The sequence below is a fragment of the Gadus chalcogrammus genome, unplaced genomic scaffold (genome assembly GCF_026213295.1).
Source record: "Gadus chalcogrammus isolate NIFS_2021 unplaced genomic scaffold, NIFS_Gcha_1.0 GACHA093, whole genome shotgun sequence".
In the NCBI taxonomy this organism is placed as follows: Eukaryota; Metazoa; Chordata; class Actinopteri; order Gadiformes; family Gadidae; genus Gadus; species Gadus chalcogrammus.
The window spans coordinates 15,364-22,500 of record NW_026613528.1 but is presented as its reverse complement, the minus strand read 5'-3'; the positions used below and the strand labels follow the sequence as shown (position 1 = coordinate 22,500).

The 7,137-nt window shown below is 42.3% G+C and overlaps 1 long non-coding RNA gene across 5 annotated transcripts; it reads left to right on the top strand.

Moving 5' to 3' along the window:
• Positions 1–3,016: 3,016 nt before the first annotated feature.
• LOC130378652 (uncharacterized) lies at positions 3,017–6,192 on the top strand. Of its 5 annotated transcripts, XR_008894826.1 has the most exons (6): positions 3,083–3,211; positions 3,887–3,944; positions 4,216–4,266; positions 4,617–4,678; positions 4,765–4,845; positions 5,060–6,192. It is a non-coding gene; the product is annotated as an uncharacterized LOC130378652 (long non-coding RNA). The 5 variants fall into 5 exon arrangements; XR_008894827.1 differs by having other exon boundaries at positions 3,017–3,211; positions 4,345–4,845; XR_008894824.1 differs by having other exon boundaries at positions 3,023–3,211; positions 4,216–4,678.
• The last annotated feature ends 945 nt before the right edge of the window (positions 6,193–7,137 follow it).

The window sequence follows — 7,137 nt, the reverse complement described above, 5'->3', positions numbered from 1 at the left end:
ACTGTCTGGACCAGAGCTCTATTGGTAACAAACCACTGTCTGGACCAGAGTTCTACTGGTAACAAACCACTGTCTGGACCAGAGCTCTGACTTGACTTATAGGTTAAAGTTAACTAGTTGATGCTATAGTTAAAGTCAAACACTGCCTGGTGTATGAATGGATTCCACGATCACAGACAGTGCTATTGTTGTCAATTGTTTGAAGACATGGTGATTGTCTCAGTAGAAGTGATGGTCATTATGCTCATGCAAGTCACCTCTTTATGTTAACCCATGTGTGTGGTATAGGGATTTGTTTTATTTGATTATGCATGGCTCATCTTACACATGTAACACATGTAGCAAACTATGTATTTTTTAAATCAGTTGAATTAATAAATTCACAAGTTGATTTTAATCCCTGAGTACCTCACTGATCTACATTTGATATACCTGTAATGTTTGAGATATATATTCTTGCCACCTATTTGAATGCCATTTAAATAGGTTAGTACAAGGCCATGCACACACACACACACACACACACACACACACACACACACACACACACACACACACACACACACACACACACACACACACACACACACACACACACACACACACACACACACACACACACACACGATGCAAAGGAATTGGCTCCTACAGTCATACATATAAGTTATTCATTAGCTTATCTTACAACTGGGCTCAATAGTCTGTGATATTAGTTAATCAGTTACTTCAGGTGATCTTATAACTGGGTCAAATTGTCAGAGATATTAGTTATTCATTAACTTGCTGTTATGGGGTTGAACAGCTAAGGCCTTTAGTAAAGACTGGAACCACAAAGAGGGGACATAAAGTGAATAACAAAGAGGTTAAGTTAGTGTTAAGGTTCTACCTTAAAGCTTCTCCACACAGAGCAGCTGCTGGAGCACAAGTTGAATCAGTCTCTAAAGCGCCACCCAGTGGACAAAGATGGGACTAGTAATGATAGGACTTATGAAAACCAAACTTACTTTAGACACACGGATTGAGACTCCACTGTTGTGTGTGTGGTCATATCCTCCCTCCACACACCGATGAAGAGGTGGTGGAGACTCCACTGTTGTGTGTGTGGTCATATCCTCCCTCCACACACTGATGAAGAGGTGATGGAGACTCCACTGTTGTGTGTGTGGTCATATCCTCTCTCCACACACTGATGAAGAGGTGATGGAGACTCCACTGTTGTGTGTGTGGTCATATCCTCCCTCCACACACTGATGAAGAGGTGATGGAGACTCCACTGTTGTGTGTGTGGTCATATCCTCCCTCCACACACTGATGAAGAGGTGATGGAGACTCCACTGTTGTGTGTGTGGTCATATCCTCCCTCCACACACTGATGAAGAGGTGATGGAGACTCCACTGTTGTGTGTGTGCTAATATCCTCCCTCCACAAACTGATGGGCAACCTGGATGGTGGTATATCCAGAGCTATATATATACTATACAGACTATATAGATGTACAGATATATAGTGTGTGTATATATGTGTCAAATAAATGATTGTGATGTAAGTGCTTGATTGTCTAATTTCATTTGATGCCTCAAATAGTGACTTAAATAGGCCTATCTCCTTTACAGTAAAAGAACAGGGGTGTTTCTAAGTTTCATAAACATCCGGGGCTTAGGCCAGAGGGAAAATGCAATTATTTTGCATGCACATTTTTTCATAATGCTTTCCCTAAATAAACAAAACACACAGTTTATCATAGCTTTAAACAGCTGCCTGACTGCTGTGCTGCTCATCCCCAACATCTTAAGTTCCATTCAAGTTATTTCAGAGTAAAATGAATACAAGTGAGACAGACCTTACACACGTACACACACGGATCTGACTGGGGATAGGAGAGGTTAATTCCCTTGACGTGGTAAACAGGTTATATTTTTAAACTGTTCATTCTCTTGCCATATGGACTATCTAGGCTAGGCTACTTATAAATATTTGTAATTTTTTTTATTTATTTCACCCAGAAATTATACTCAGGGCTAATTAAATAATATCTGGGGCTTTAGCCCCGAATAAAACAGCATAGTGACGCCAATGGGTTCTGGGTTCAGGGTCTGTGTTTAGGATGTCTGGGTTTAGGTTCTGGGTTCAGAGTCTTATCGACCAGGTAAACACCTGTCCTGCCGTCCTCGGAGCTCCAGGAAACGCACCAAGTTCCAGGTGGTTAATTACCTCAGACCTCAGATCTGGTGAACTGGGCTTTTATTTCATTCACTTCATACGTTTCCACCAATCCTGTTGCTGGAGGCAGAGTTATTTGCAGACAAACAACACCTGGGGCCTGTACTACGAAGCTCGATTAGAGGGTTAGCGAGGTATGTTGAGCGCAAAGCCTGGGTTAGCTGGACCACGAAAGTCGATCTCTTATAGCGTCGCTGTATCACCATGGTGACTTATGCTCGCAACCAAACTTGGTCGGGAGCAGGTTTTCAGCTTAGTCTACCCGGAGATCGGCTATTTAAATCGTCGCGCACAGCTTCCTAGCCCCTTGTCCGACAATGACGTCACCATTTGTGGGTGTTCCCGTGGACCTCGGCGCACTTATCGTACAGGCATCTCTTCGGAGACAGAGGGTTTTTCGGGACAGAACCGATCCCTTGGCATTGTCTGACGATATTCTTTATGATAGATACAGACTCTCAGAGGTTATTCGTTATTTGATTGTCCTTGTTGGACCGTATGTAGGCAATGCTACACAAAGGAGCCGTGCATTTACTGTTGCGCAGTGTGTCTGTGTTTCAGGTTCAATGGTGGCCCCACACGTTCAACGTACATTAACCTTGGATAGTCAAGCGCCGTGTTGTCCATTATCCCTTACATAACTGCTATGTCAGTGACACAATTAGGCCTAGGCTTTTTTTATTCTACAAATTCATATTATAGCTGTGAGAATTGTTAAGAAAAATCCCCTCCATAGTCGAGAAGGGTCCAGCTGCAGGCTTGGGCGTTCCCGTCATGACACAAAAACGCCCATCGGGCGTTTCCGTCATGACACAAAAACGCCCATCAGGCGTTCCTGTAGCGTTTCATCCTATGGTTTCATCGATCAATCAAGAAGAGGTGAGTGAGTTTCGCAAGGCATGCTGGGTATGCTACCCTTCCTTTTTTGGCGGTTTTACCTCGTAGTAACTTTCCAGAAAAACGAAAGGGTTATGATGAGAGATTATGTCAGTAAGTATGATATTGTTTATTTGACAACATTGGCTGTGAAGTATTCTCATTTAAATCACTGATAAGCTGTGGTATCGTTGTATCCGAATTCGAATCCGATGTAAATACTCGTGACAAGCATGGTTCGGTAGCAGCGAATGCTATGCTATCTCGTCCATAAACGTAGCATATAATAGCCAGAAATCAGCAACGTTTAAGACGGTTTGTAGGTAGAGGGTAAAGTTTGCAGCGAAGGCTTTGCCGATTATTTTACTGTGAGGTTAACATTACCAAAGTACATTGTTAAGTTGGATGTTAAGGTGTCAGCTGGCACGGTAAGAGGCATGAAATCGCGGCCACTCTGCTTCTTTGTGGTGACACACGCATCGGATTAAACTGTGCATGTAAACGTACTAGTACGTCTAAACTAACTAGTATGTTTACATGCATGGCAGATCAGAGAATTCTGTCAGTTCGGTCGCGGCGCAACGAATGAATAAAGATCGTTAGCACTCTGAAAAACAGATGACAGATGTGCCCTTAGTCACTACTTTATTACCTCGTTGATGACCAACGTTTAGGAAAACATGTACTTTTAATTCACCCTTGGGTGAAATCGAAGCTTAGTGTGTACTGAATGCGTGTTGATGATGATGCATATGAATTGCAACTTACACGTCTTCCAAACCTTTTCAGTACCCTGGCACATGCTTTGTCCAATGGACCATGGAAGGGACTTTACTTGGCTGACGAGGTAAAACGTGTGGCTGGCGCACGATTCATTGCATCTCGTAGAGTAGCATTCACTGGTAGACAGGCAGGCCTCTAGATTGTTTATTATGATTTAATGAAGTGTTCCTATGTGACGCTGATGGGCCCTGGTTGCTGCTAAATGCTTGTTCAAAGTGCATTGTGCACTTTTTGTATGTAGCTACAAAATGAGGGTGGATATCACTTTATAGTTTATAGGCATTATATACTAATAAGAATCATTGACAAATCACATTCCCCTTTTACCACCACAGGACGCACCTCACCAGTATCAGAGCAACAGCTGTGGGGTGTTTATGCTGATGGTGAGATGCATTATTTTCAGAAATGATGACTGATGACTAGTTTGCAAAACAACTAACTCATTTGTATGTTAATTTCAGTACGCAATGTATTCTACCCTCAAAAGCAATATGATTTCAGTCATCTCAATCAGATGTGTAGCATGAAATATAAGGCTTTTAATAATCTAGTCATCCTTACTGGAGGCTACAATTAACATGCATCATAGGTCATACACATTATTTGTCTTCAGGCACTGCACTTACGGGAGGAGATGGCTACATCTTCACAATAATTTACACTGCTAAACAGTACTGTAACATGGATTTGTATTAGGCTATGAAGTCATTTAAAGCATAACTTTACTTTTCAGGGGGACATGCTCTATCAGGAGGTGGTGGTTGGACAGCTGTTGGAGACCTTTATGCTTGAAAGGTTTATATACTGTGTCCATGTTGCTATTTACTTATTTTTGGTGCTCACGAAGATCGTAGCCAATACACTTGTCTCTCTGTCTCTAGCCCTGCAGAACTAGCTGGCTCCTTCTCACCCTCTCCATCTCCCCATCTCAGTTACACCTTCCAATCACTAAGCAGTGAAAGGTATTGCATACTATGTCAATACTTTTCTATTTACGTATATTCTCTCTTGCTCTTTCTCAGACTTTTGATCGATCAGTGATTGCCTTTTTGTTTAATGGTGTGGGTTGTGTTGGTCTGGGCTTGTGTGATTGAATTGAAGGTTGATTATAATCCCTGTTTCTCTCCCTCTCTCTCGCTCTACTTCACTCTTTTTCGGCTCTCTCGCTCTCTCTAGCCCTGCAGGACTAGCTGGCACACCAAGCTCACCCTCTCCATCTCCCCATCTCAGCCACACGCTCCAATCTGGCACAACAGAGGACAGGCCATTCTTACCACCCTAAGTCCTTCAGTAAATTGTACAAGAGACGCTGAGACTGTACATGGCGATGCTTGGCGTGTTCAACAGGGTTTCAAACACATTCCGAGAACTAATCAAGCCTCTCCATCATTCCATATATATAAATGACAGTTTGGCAGGGGACATTAAGCTTAATAAAGACAATCTCATCTACATAACGGTTAGAAAGATTTACAACAATGCAGGCTGTGTCAGTGGCCTTGCGCTACGCCTCAAAGGCTTCTCAAAAAAGAAGAATTGGCCAAGCGCACCCCTGGTACTGAGGCACGTTGCATATGGCAGGTTTGTCATAAAAGATGTCTGCCTAGCATAATGTTCTTTTATTACTCCTTTTTCGTTTTATTTGGGACGTCATTTTTGCAATCCCTTTCATTTGTAAATGTACATACTACTGTAGTAAATGTATCTGCCCAGAAATGCTGGTATTTTATTACTCCTTTCTTTTTTGTTTTTGTGACAAATGCTATACGATGTATATAACATACATTTGTGCCTACGATGTATGTTGTAAGGTTAATTGTTACAGAGCAATTACTGTATTTTGTCTTTATTGAAAACATTCAATTGGAAAAGTAAGTGAACACTTGGAGTCAAATGGCCTACTGTTTGAGCCTTCATAGTGTCTGGTAACTGGATTTGAACTGCATAATGTCCCAAGTGTTATTTTAATCTATTAATTATTTAATTTGGGCATATTCTTAAACAACTATATCAAACATCTCACTTATACCTAATACCCTACCTATACTAACCCAGAAGATAATGAACATGAGATCATGGAGCCTCCCTGTAATGATCGTGTTGCATCAAGTTTGATGCAAAGTTTGGGCCGAGATCCGACACATAAATGTAAGCCAACATTCTGTAGGCCCAGCTGGCTAACGTACCCGTATTACGAGATCGAAAAAGAAGGGGGCGCTAACGTCAGTTCTATGCTGCCAATGCTACTAGATCGACGAAGAAGAACGGGGCGTTCCAGCCTGCGTAGACGAAAACGCCCATCACACGAGAACGCCGGGGGGGGGGGGCGTTTTAGTCTGCGTGAACGAGAACGCCCACGACACGGGAACGCCCATTTGTGTCTGCAGTCGGATGATATTGCCATAGTCGCCCTGGAGTCACAGGCCGACAGTCTCCTGCAAGAATCAGGGAAACCTATTATAGGACATTCATCCCAAAAATTAAACATTTAGATGAATACGTGATACTTTGTTTTGATAGTTATATACCTCTGATTGGAGATGGATTGTCGGCGGCTCCTCCAAAATAATGTTTGTACCTTAAACTAAAAATGACACAATTAATTTACACTCAATCATTTCACATTTGATTAGCATGACAATTATTTATGTCCATTGCCAATACATGAATACATACTCATTACAAACGCCTTGGAAGTCGAGGCAGTGGGGTCAGAGGTCATCCCCCCTTCCACCATCATCGGCAGACCTTCGTTATTGGCGAGAGCCAGCTCCTCCGAAGTGGTGAAGGGCGGTGGAGCGGTCCCCCTCCCAGTCGTATTCATTTGGGTTTTCTTTTTATTTGCTACAGGTAAACAACATGTGACTAAAGGTTGGAGCCTATGGTCATTGCAAATCATAGGCTAGATTCACCTGAAATTATTCAAATGGATGCTTACAACTTCCCGCATTGAATAATATTTTAATATTTATTTTTGACTCGGCCCCATGTTCGTAGGAGCGTGCTGGCAACACATCTATGGGGATAAAAGGCATGATGATGCATGATATTTTTCAGACAATATGCAGAATCTTTTCACTTTCGAATTAACACGGTCGGCTATTTTTTGCCAGCACGCCACCCTAGCCATATTATGGGCAACCGTGTTCCCCTTGGCTGTGATTTGAACTTTGAATTCCTCGTAGGAGTTCATAATAATACACTGCTCGCCTTGGGTGAAATACACCGCTCTCGATCGATTGATTTTGCATAAG